Genomic DNA, 12,230 nt, shown 5'->3' on the forward strand with positions numbered 1-12,230 from the left:
TGCCAAAAAAATGCTACCGACTTTGTAATTTAATAACTACCAAACTTGTCATGGTTCAATATATATATTATAATATAATATGTACCATCGACTTTATCTGTTGCACATACGTATATATGCCTCGATTGTAGAAGTGATAGGTATTCCAATTTTTCAAAAATGCTTCTTTCCATTTCAATTCTGGTACTTATTTCAAGTTCTGGAATCTAATTTTCCTGAAAACAGGAAAATGTAGACTTCCCTCTTTATCGGTTTTATCACAGCGGACATTATTTTTTTATTTTTCTATTAATGAATACTTCGACAATTTTCTTTCGATGCAGATGATGCAATTTATTCGTTATAAGATTTAAAAGGGGCCTTGAAATAGTTGAAACCTGTCATACAATAAAATTATTTCTCATAAATTGAGTATAAAATATTATAGAGAACATTATAGACTAAATAAAATAGTATAAAATACCAGTATAACAAAAGCCTTGCAACTAATATCATAGAAGCCACTCACACAAGCCACCAGAATAACATAACCACTCATTATTTTACTGACAGGATATAGTGTTTTTATCGTCGGTGGGGGGGGGGGGGGGGGAGATGCTCAAAATTCATCAGTGTCTCAGGCCACCAAGTTCCTACACCCGTTACTGGGATGAATATGATATAATATATGTAGATAATACTTATATGCTTCACAACTTTGAACTCGGGCTCTAGGATGAAAATGATGTAAGTGTAAGTAATACATTCTAAAATATTTTTTTTTACATTTTATTATCTATTTATTTTCTTATTGATACAAGTGAATATCATTATCGATCTCATTTTATGCGAGGTAATCAGGGAAAGAGGCGTGTCAGTGAAGTAACAAAAAAAGTGCAAAGTTATAAAACGTATACTATACCTACGTTTATTATATCATCTTCTTCTTCTTCTTCTTTGGCCATATCCGCCCCTTAATTGGAGCATATGGATACCACGTGGCGCCTCCAAGAATCCTTGTCGCTCGCCAGTCTTCTTGCTTCGTTCCAGTTCAAACCAGCATCCCTTAGCTCCGCCGTATACACTATGTAGATAGTATTTAGCGGCCTTCCAGGACACCGGAATCCGGTCGGCTTGAAGAACAGGCAAGCCAGGTTAAGGTTCTTTTCTGGCATCCCCAGCACGTGGCCGAGCCAGGTCCAACGTCGCCTCTTCACTTTTAGCTTTCTTCTTTATTATATCATAGTCGTTCATAATCCTGTTTAAATTTGAAAATTGAAAGAGATGAATTGGATAACTACACATTGTTTGCAATCCCCAGGGACTGTAAAAAGTGGAAGTTTGTACTATGTAGTATGTTCTAACTTTTATTTAAGAATATAATTATGTTTTTGAATATAGGCACAGATGTTATGATGCTATTGTATATTATAACATTTACATTCTAATTGACATAAGTTTTATAGTTCTTTGCCTAAAGTAATAATGTTTTCATGATCTTTTTCATACCTACTTAAACGGTCATTGAGAATGATCTGAATCCGTTTTCCATTATCATTGGTGAGTGTACATAGTGCCCGTGCATATATTCTATACACAAGGCTGCTATCGGCGGATATCGAGGCTAGTTTATCATATGTATGTATTGAGGTATTATAATTGTCACAATAAGTTAACCGTCTAAACTGGCAATACTGTTTATCTCGCTCTAAAAGTTTACATAGCCAAGAGAGATGCTGTTCTTTTATTGTACCTACTAATTATCCGATAGCAGCCTTGTGTATATAATAGATGCGCTGAAGAGATAGAAATATACGCCTATTTGACGCTTGCATTCTGACGGTGCTGCTTTACGATAGCGAATCATGGCACCTTACCAAGGCTCAAAGCAACCGTATACTCAGTTTCTAAAACAGATGTTTGCGAAGGATACTGGGTGTGAGGTGGTATGACTTTAGGAGCAACGAGGAGGTAAGAGAATGCACCAAGCAGCCTCCATCACGCTGAGAGTGAAGAGGCGACGTTGGAACAGGCTCGGCCACGTGCTGCGGATGCTAGAAAAGAATTTCAACCTGGCTTGCCTGTTCTTCAAGCCAACCGGATTCCGGCGTCCTGGAATGCCGCTAAATACTATCTATAGACTATAGAGTGTAAACGGCGGAGCTACGGGATGCTGGTTTGACCTGGAACGATGCAAGAAGACTGGAGAGCGCCAGGAATTCTTGGAGGCGCCTCGTGGTATCCACATGCTCCAACTAAGGGGCGGGTATGGCCAAATGGCCAAAGAAAAAAAACCTCAGTCGACAGTATTAAATTCTATTTAACTTATAAAAACACTAATTACAGCATAAAGGAATGCGGCTTTTTTGACTTCAAATAATGTTCTACTAAAGTTGACTAAGCATCATACTGTAACAATATGTTTTGGTCTGATTAATAAATTGATGTAGTAAAGTAAATTTTATTGTATCTATTGTTGTACCGAATAAATCTCATTCCGGAAGTCTACGATATGTCAATTTCAGCCGAGAAATATGTCGGCAGAAAGTATTGTCTTGATAACGTTTGTCTATTTATTTATTATTTAATAATACCATTGTGTCGAAATGTCGTTACGTGATATATATTGACATGTTTTCGAAGCGGCTTATTACTGTGGTGTGTGGGAAAAATTGGGTTATGTAAAGTTTACTTGCCACTAACTATGATACGAGTATCACTGAAACGTAGGTATACCGAGAAGTTGGCAAGAATTTGGCAATTGATAAACCGCGAATCGAACGATAAAACCGTCTTAGTTATAAATAAAACAAGTTATACGTCCAAATCCAATATAAATTTTACTCTTAATCATAGCTGTCAGATTTTATGTGTCAATATATAGGAATGTTTTATAGATAGTTGGTTGGGCCATTTATGTTCTCATTCCACTCCTTATCTCCTCACCCACCTCCAAATCCCCAGTGTTATTGATACCAGACAATCAATAACCAATTACGGATCATGAGAGACGGTGACGAAGAACATTCAGTTGCATCTCGACAGCGGGCGTGAGGGGGCTTCTAATAGCTTTCCGTCTTTTAAGTGATTGACTCAATAGATACAGACTCAATCATAATCTATCATCATCATTCATACATCCTCACACATAATATCCATAAAACTATGTCACAAAGTGCGTGAGTGTACAAACCGGGTGACCCAAAACAACAACACCGCGCTAGCAAAAGTTGAAACCAGACCACGGAGCCATCATACATCATCACAAAGGTCAGTGTCTGGCATTCTGTTCCATCGCCCCCACCCCCAGATCCGACCTCCTCATCTTCCCTAAAAATAATTACAGTCCACTTAAAAAGCTCAACCAATAGTTAATCAATAATTATTAAGAATGACAGATACTAGGTATTATCACTAAAGGTGGAATTGCAACAATTAGTGTGCATTCAACAACTACGTATTATAAGTACACAAGTGGAAAATTGGTAACTGTTCCCATGACTGTGTATTTGAAAAATATTAATTATTAAGTCGTAAAATTATTCGCCACCTTTCGGATGTTATATTATATTATATGAAACCTCGCTAACGTCATCAGGTATTTCCCTACCCAGGCTCTGAACTTCGCCTTCAAGGACAAATACAAGCAAGTCTTCTTGGGCTAATAATAATGGTTAAGTGCCAAGAATTTCGTTGTTATAGCCAAATATTTAGCAAACCAACAGTGATAGTACAAGAGCGATCTACCTACTTCAGTGGGTCTATTCTATACACACGGCGGCCATTAGTGGCTATCGACGGTAGTTTATCATATTTATGTATTGAAGCGGTTAATTGTTACAACGAGTTGACCGTCAAAACTGTCAAAAAGTTATATGTTTTAATAGCTTCTCTCTTGGCTGTGTTAACATTTAGAGCGATATAGACAGTTTTGACAGTTTATAAGGCTTACTTACTGTAACGATTATAATACCCCAATACATAAATATGATAAACTACTGTCGACAGTCGCCGATAGCCGCATTTTGTATAGAATAAACCCACAGGATTCACCAGCGACGTCTCGTAGGGGTAGGCGGATTGAGCGTCGTTTGGGGCCGGCAGGTACTCGAAGAGCGGCGAACCGAATAGAATCATTTGGTATACCCATATAGACATAGATACACAAACTTAGTACCTAATAACGAACATATCTTTCCATAAAAAATTCAGCTGACTGGTTGGAAACAAAATGTATTAATTAACGTATTTTTTTTTTTGTCTGGTTTGCGATGTCTAGTTTACTTCCGTTGACCTTCGACGTCCATGGTGACCATAAACGACACGAGCACGGATGATAAAAAATACTCTAAGTATAAAAAAATGGGGCGTTATTTTGGCGTTGCCCAGGGGCAGCATTTTGTCTAGGGATATCACTGGGATTCACATTGCAATAAGGCAGGGTCTGGCGCTGGACCAAAAGAAATGGCGCGACCTCACGCTTGCCTCATGATTTCAATAGTAAGAAATAACTAATTATTTTATTATTTAGTTTATAATGGAATGAATAGGGCAGTCTAATAACATTATACTATATGTTGTCTTTAAATATTTCTGACAGTACAAATGCAATAATTACATTAAATAACATAATATTATAAATAACTGGTTAACTCTATGGCAGCAAAATGATAAAAAAAATATTAAGTCAAAGTAGGCATACTAAATCATTTCCTAGTTCTTATGAATTTCATAATATTCATTTCAAAGTCATTGGCGAGTTATAAGAGATGGATTCAGATTTTAAAATAGTATGATATTATTAATTATAAGCATATTATTATTAGTTATTATTATTAGTTATTGTATTAGATTATTCAATAAATAATGTATTATAGTTCATTTGCTTCGTTAAAAATAAACAGAAGCATGATTTTTACAATGTTAGCTTTCATATGTAAATATAAACCCATTGCAACGCAATTTGCAAGGAGGTCTCCAAGCTTTTCATACAGTATTAAAAAATTAGACGTTAAATATGCATGTATGTATATCGATCTGTCTACGCAAATATAATAATATAATAAAACTATCTTGGCTATCCAATCTCTTTGCTTGGGACATTTTAAACGAATTATATAAAATAATTTATATATTGGTTTAATTTCAATCATCGTAAAGAAGTGTCTTGTAATCAGTCACAGTCTGGAACCTCTGTTAACTTTAAACCACTACTACTGTATAATGGGTCTAGGACGATTTGGCGCCGGACAACTGGACGCCACGCAATTCGAAAATAAATAGACGTTAGGTACTTATACGTACTTTAAAAAAAATATTTAATATTATTATTTATATTTAAATTATTATAATTTTATGATTTAATAGTTGGTGAGAATTTAAATATGCACACGTAAATAATGATTTAATAGTGCATATGTATAAGTTCCAACGAATTTTTTTTTTGTTATTGTTTAAAACCTTGGGCATGGTAATTCTCAATCCGCAAAAAAAAAACATTATGTTAAGAACAAAATGAATTAAAACTACTAAGTAGTTGGTAGAAACTGATTAAAATTCATCGTCTAAGTTACGAGGGTGGGTCAATAAGTCCTTAGAAAAGCCGACAGGTGGCGCGACTAGTACTGTAAGCGGTTTGTTTTCATGCAGCGGCACTACCGATTCAGTATGCTGCGAAGTTTCAATCAGATTGGTCGGGTTGTTGTGTGTTTCTCGTACATTTAAAAAAAAAATTGCTTGTGGAAAATGGAAAAATGGAAAATGGAGAAAATTGAGTTTAGAGCTGTTATTAAACATTTTAATATAAAAGGGTTAACAGCAAAGGAAATAAAAAATGAGTTGGATTTAGTTCACGGCATATCTGCTCCTTCACTTGCAACTATTTATAACTGGTTAAATGAATTTAAACGTGGTCGTACATCAACAAAGGATGAACCACGCTCAGGACGTCTTGTAGAGGTGACTACACCAGAAATGATCAATAAAATCCACGATATGGTGTTAAGTGACCAAAGATTAAAGTTGAGTGAGATAATTGAGGTTACAGGGATCTCAAAAGGTAGCGTCATTTATATTTTACATGACAAATTGGGCATGAAAAAAGTTTCTGCAAGATGGGTGCCGCGTTTGCTGACAGTCGACAATAAACGCAATAGGGTGGTGGCCTCTAAAGCCCTGTTGTCGCTCATGCAACGCAATCCGGATGAATTTTTTCGTCGCTTTGTGACTGTAGATGACACATGGATACACCACTATACTCCCGAGACGAAAGAACAGTCAAAGCAGTGGATTGCAAAAGGCGAACCATGTCCAAAGAAGGCGAAAACCGTAAAATCAGCTGGTAAGGTTATGGCTACTGTATTTTGGGATGCACGTGGAATTATTTTCGTTGACTATTTGGAAAAAGGGAAAACAATAACAAGGGATTATTATGCATCTTTATTGGACCAGCTAAAAAACGAAATTGAAGAAAAACGGCCTCATTTAAACAGGAAAAAAATCCTCTTTCATCAGGACAATGCCCGTGTTCACACATGTTTACGATCAATGGCTAAAATTGAAGAAGTGAAGTTCGAATTGGTCGACCACCCACCGTATTCGCCAGATTTAGCCCCCAGTGACTTTTTCCTTTTCCCAAACTTAAAAAAATGGCTAAGTGGACAACGTTTTTTTTCAAATGAAGAAGTTATCGATCGGACAAATGCTTATTTTGAGGACCTTCCGAAAACTTATTTTTCTGACGGTTTAAAAAAAATTGAGAAACGTCTAACCAAGTGTATTGAGCTCCAAGGAGATTATGTTGAGAAATAAAAGAAAAATACAAAAATAAAAACTGTTTTAATGCTTTTTTCTAAGGAATTATTGACCCACCCTCGTATGTTTACGTGTCTACGACAGTGCGGCGTCCAATTGTCCTGGCGTCCAGTTATCCCATTCCCTGTATAATATACTTTTCTACTCCTTTTCTACCAATAATAAGGATTAGTGGATAACCAACATTGACATTTGGTAAAATATACTCTCATCCTATCACTCATCACGCCAAGTTTTTACATCCGTTAAGAGTTTCAACCCTCTTAAATCAACAATAATTTGGCAATTTATTAGCCGCCCCTTTTAAAATTTATGTAGATCATTTTCTCCTCCATTTCGAATTAACTTAAGCGTACTTAAACTAGAACATAAATAATTGTATGTTGTAAATAATTACACTTCAAGTGAAACACATAAGATAGCTGGATTCCTTCTTGAATGTGCTGGGCAAATATATATATTTTATATTGAAGTCGCATTCAAAAAAAAAAAATACTTTTCTTCCCTACAATAAGGTACATAAATATCTATTATTTTTAGCATATCAATCTCTATTGATATTTGACTGGGTGAATTGAATCGATGTTTGCTTAGGAATGTTATGGCGTAAATATTTTTAGTTCATGACAATATAGATAGAAAATTACGTTTCGCATTAGCAATTTAACTATCTCAAAGATTTTTGATTCTTTTGGTTGTTTGGCAATTTACTTTGACATGACTTCCCATCGTTAAGGAGATCACATTTTCATTTTCTTTATGAGCTTCATTTTTTTATTGATGCTTTCAATTTAATATAAGAGACCCCTAACGATGTAGAGGGTTTGAAATATAGTCCTTTTAGTTTAGCCCTATTAAATCAAGCCTTTTTCATAGGTACTGTGTAAAAAATAATTATATTTGACGTGACAATCACGATAAGATTAAAAATCCAATTCGACTCTAGTTAAACGATATCCGTTTGAAACAGGCTCCAACAAAGAAATGTGTTTTTCGGTCTACCGGATTAAACATTAAACTAACTTTGATCCGGTTAGTATGCACTTATTTTGGCCAATATAATTAGACAGTACTGTTTTAATATAACAAATAATAATGTACCTACTCTTTTATATACATACTTACATAGTGCACTTATCTTTATCACAATATAATAGTGAACTATGAAATCCACGATCTATTTTGCATGATTCATTGGATTTTAATAAAGGTTAACGCCTAACTGGTTCAATGCAATGAAGAATTTACCTTTTACAATTTATTTGTTGCGCAAATAAATAATTGCCATGCACCTTTTTAACGATAAATAAAATTACTATTAATAACAATTGTTTACAATCATGTATATATTCTTATAAAACTGTCATCATAAAATTAATTTCCCTGGTAAAAATTGACTTTTATTATGAGACTGTGTACTTTCTTTATTGCAACGTTTTTATTAGCTCGTATTCTTGTTTGTCCAGTGGTTGTTTGTCCAATACAAATCTTGCAATCGATTTTTAACTAACTTCCCGACTAGCTAGACATTTGAAACCTTTAGAATATATCAGAACACGATGCCAATGCATTATTTTAATACTTTTAGCCATCTTTAAGCAGAATTGAATTCATTTTCAGTTAATTCTGTTTTGTATGGAAAGTTATTTCAGAAAAATCCGTAAATAGTAAAAGACTATTATATGTTTCTAAGGCGGCGGTCCTAGCAACTAAATTATCAATATATACGTGCGTTACTATGGAAATCAAAATGACATTTCAGTATTCTATATATTTGTTTTTTTTTTATTTACTTCATATCAAGTACAAGTTTGAGCATAATAATTCAACAGAAAATTTAAAAACGTTGTATTTAAAAAAAAAATATCTTGTAATTATTTAATATACAATACAGTTCTAAGTACAAATAATGGGTTGGCTGGAATCTAGTAACATATGAATTACTGACGTCTTTCTAAGCGGAAGAAACCCTTTCCGATAATAATTAATAAAGTATGTGAACGCAGTACGATATGACATTATTATCAGGTGTTCTGTTAATTGATTAAACGTTTAATTAGATCTTATTCTATCACATTAATAATATATAATAATTATATTACATAGCATTTTATATCCAAAATATTACGACCATTTATCTATTAACCACTTAAAAGTAAATGTTATTTGTTTTAAAATTGTATAATATTAATAATAATATGTAAGTAATTAATTGTTTACTGTCATGCTTCTGTATTTCCCTATTACTTTGTAAAATAATTAATGAATAAATTTTATCGAATTACATTATGCTAGTAAAATTATAATAATATAAATTGTCATTATTAATATTGTTATCGTTACGTAAGTGTTAACGAAAATTTTATAAAATTCTGTGATTTTTGCACGTTGCCTTTCTACATGATTTTTTAAATAATACATACCTCTTAAAAATATCATTAATTTCACAATAATTTTTATCGGCTATCGTCGACTCTTTATAAACATTATTTAGTAGTATTATAATATACAAAATAAAAAATCTTAATATATATATGTATTACACAAAAATATAAAAAAATAACAATAATTAATATTATATAAACTAGAAAATAAGTAGATAATATAATCATAGATAGATATATATACATAATAGATATATTCATAGGTTATATATATATTCATTAGATATTGTCAATTAACTGTCATTTACTTTTGTTTGTACGAAATAAAAAGGCTTTTTTTATTTATTATTTTATTTATTATCGTCGACTCTATATAGGTGACTCGACTCGAAATCGAAGACTCGAAATAGGTGTATCAAAAGATAATATTCTGAATATATTATTAAGTTTAATAATTAAAATATGACGGAACTTCTCGTTTGAATATTTAATGTTGTTTGTTGGAAAATAATTAAGTGAAACGAAACAAGGCCATTTATACTTTGAACTAGAATACCGGTAAATAGGAATAGTATTAATAATGTGTTAATATATTTTCACTATTCAAGAAAGACATCATTAATGATTATTGACAGTTTCGTCTAAGATAGTCATGAAAAATCAGTAGATTTTCATTATTGAACTATTTAAATTTAAGTTGAATTAATATTATTACGCTTTTTAGACATTTTAGTCGAATATTTTAACTGACAATTTCTAACATTATCTATTAGTGTGTAATCAACTGATACATTGTAATCTATGATGCTAATTAAATTAAATTACATACGCGTCGAAATTTCAAGAAAGAAATCATTTTGAAAGGAATGGAAAAGAAACGAAAATGATAATAAAATGGATAACTAAGTAAAAACTCGAATGCAAATTACAGAAAACGAATAACAATTAAGACATTTTTTTAAAATGCGTTGTTTGTTATAATATACAATATACACGGCAAGCTGTTTTGTAATATTATTACTTACTGCTCGCTCAATCGCACGGTTATGTGAAGTTCATACAAAAGAAATCATTTAATTCGCTTCGATATTGTGACCATAATACAAAATTATCTTTTAAAGTAGTTAAAAATACGATAAATATTGAAACGATGCAATCGCTATTATTCGCATGGCAGCATTGCGTGAATGAAAGGAGAAAAAATAATACAGGGATAACAATAGCAAGAATACATACACACAATCGGTTAAATAATCTGCAGTTAGGGTGGTTATCGTGTCGAAAGGAAGAATTGACACTGTCTGTTATGCCCCTGCTCCATTTTTAAGTCCGCAGACTTGGTTCATTGAATTTTAAACATGTTTGATATTTTACTCGCCGAGTTGCCAGATTTATCTGTCAACCACTATGTGAATTCGATCTAACAGTCGGACTGTAAAATACATACAATTGTTCATTTTTTTTTATTGATTAACTTGTTAATTTTAATATTAGAAATTACGAGATTAACCAAATTATTATAATATTTAAATTTAGGATCTTAAACGAAACCTAACATAAAATCTGTGTTGTTTGTACTCCTATATTATTATTTTTTAAATATGACATATGTTGAAGCTCGGCTTTTTTACTTGTTTACTCGTCAGTCAGTGACTTACTGTCCTCGGACTTTTGGCTCATCAATGGAGCGCCTGCAATAGGTACATACTCTTTTTCTATATTCTAGAATATAAAAAAATATCCTTGATTCGTAAACATGTAGATCATATTCACTGTCTTGGGTAACCGGACAAAACAGAACATGAAAAAACAGAACAGTGAAAAAACAGAACAGCCAGGCGAAAAATGAAACATTATTTTTTGTGGAATCTATTTAGGCTAGGTTAGGTTAGGTCATTATTTCGTTGTACCTAGTCACCCAATCATTTTAAACATATTATATTGATTATTATGAGATATCCTAAGCTTGCCGGCAACACCGAGTTAAGTCCCGTTTATTTGAGGCTCTCTAGCGATTAGGAATGCAGAAATTAGCTATAGAATTTGATTTGACGGGCCCTTTTAATTAATTTTGTAATTTACGTGTTAATTTGCATTTGAAAAGTAATTAGCAAAAACACAATTTTGTGCGGCCCGTAAGCATTGGGTTAAAAAGCTATCAACATAATAGAGATAGGACAATTTCAATATTAAATTTATATTTTTCCTGAAAGGACACAGTTATATTTATCGTTGTTCTGTTTTGTCATGTTCTGTTTTGTCACTGTTCTGTTTTGATATGGAACCTTTTATTGTTAACACGTGCATTAAAAATGGATTATGTTTCTTTTCTATTTTTATTGCCATCATATTCATATATATTCATAAAATATATACTAATTTGTTTAGTCACATTAGGTCACATACCTTTCGAATATTTGCAGATTTATTTCTACTTTCTTTTTACTTGCATAAGTAGGAACTACTTATTATTGTTTTGTATAAATAATTACAATAAACTATGGTCACTGCAATATAGGCTTCACTTATTCACTTTCCTTATTCAATAGCGACGTACCTACTTAAAGAAAGCATGCGATTGTAAACGGTTTAATACAATTTAAAAAAGATTATTTTTGACGAGTGCTGCGTCATTCAATGGAAAATCAACATCCGTTGATATGTAGATTGGTGGACCTACCTGTTTCATTTATAATTTTTTTTTAAATTTATTATTTCGACTATTGCAAAAATATTAAACGGGTGGACATTCATTTATTTATTCCACATTGATAAGACTATATTGAACAAGCACTCTGATTACGGCATGTTATCAAGAACTTTTATTTGGGTAATTTTAAGTAAGTAAATTATTCGAATATTCAAATTAATGTTTACCTGAACTTTCTTATTGTTTATTCTTAGATTACTAACCTAAAATAGATAATAAGAAGTCAGAGTTTCAATAACTTTTTTCAACGTAAAAATTGTTGAATGAACAAATTGCATTTTCACTTTAATTACCTACACTTTTTTAATAAGTATAGCTACAATAATATGATATTATGATAACTA

The sequence above is a fragment of the Rhyacophila brunnea genome, unplaced genomic scaffold (assembly GCF_057557595.1).
Source record: "Rhyacophila brunnea isolate RB1 unplaced genomic scaffold, BYU_Rbru_1.0 scaffold_3, whole genome shotgun sequence".
Taxonomy (NCBI): Eukaryota; Metazoa; Arthropoda; class Insecta; order Trichoptera; family Rhyacophilidae; genus Rhyacophila; species Rhyacophila brunnea.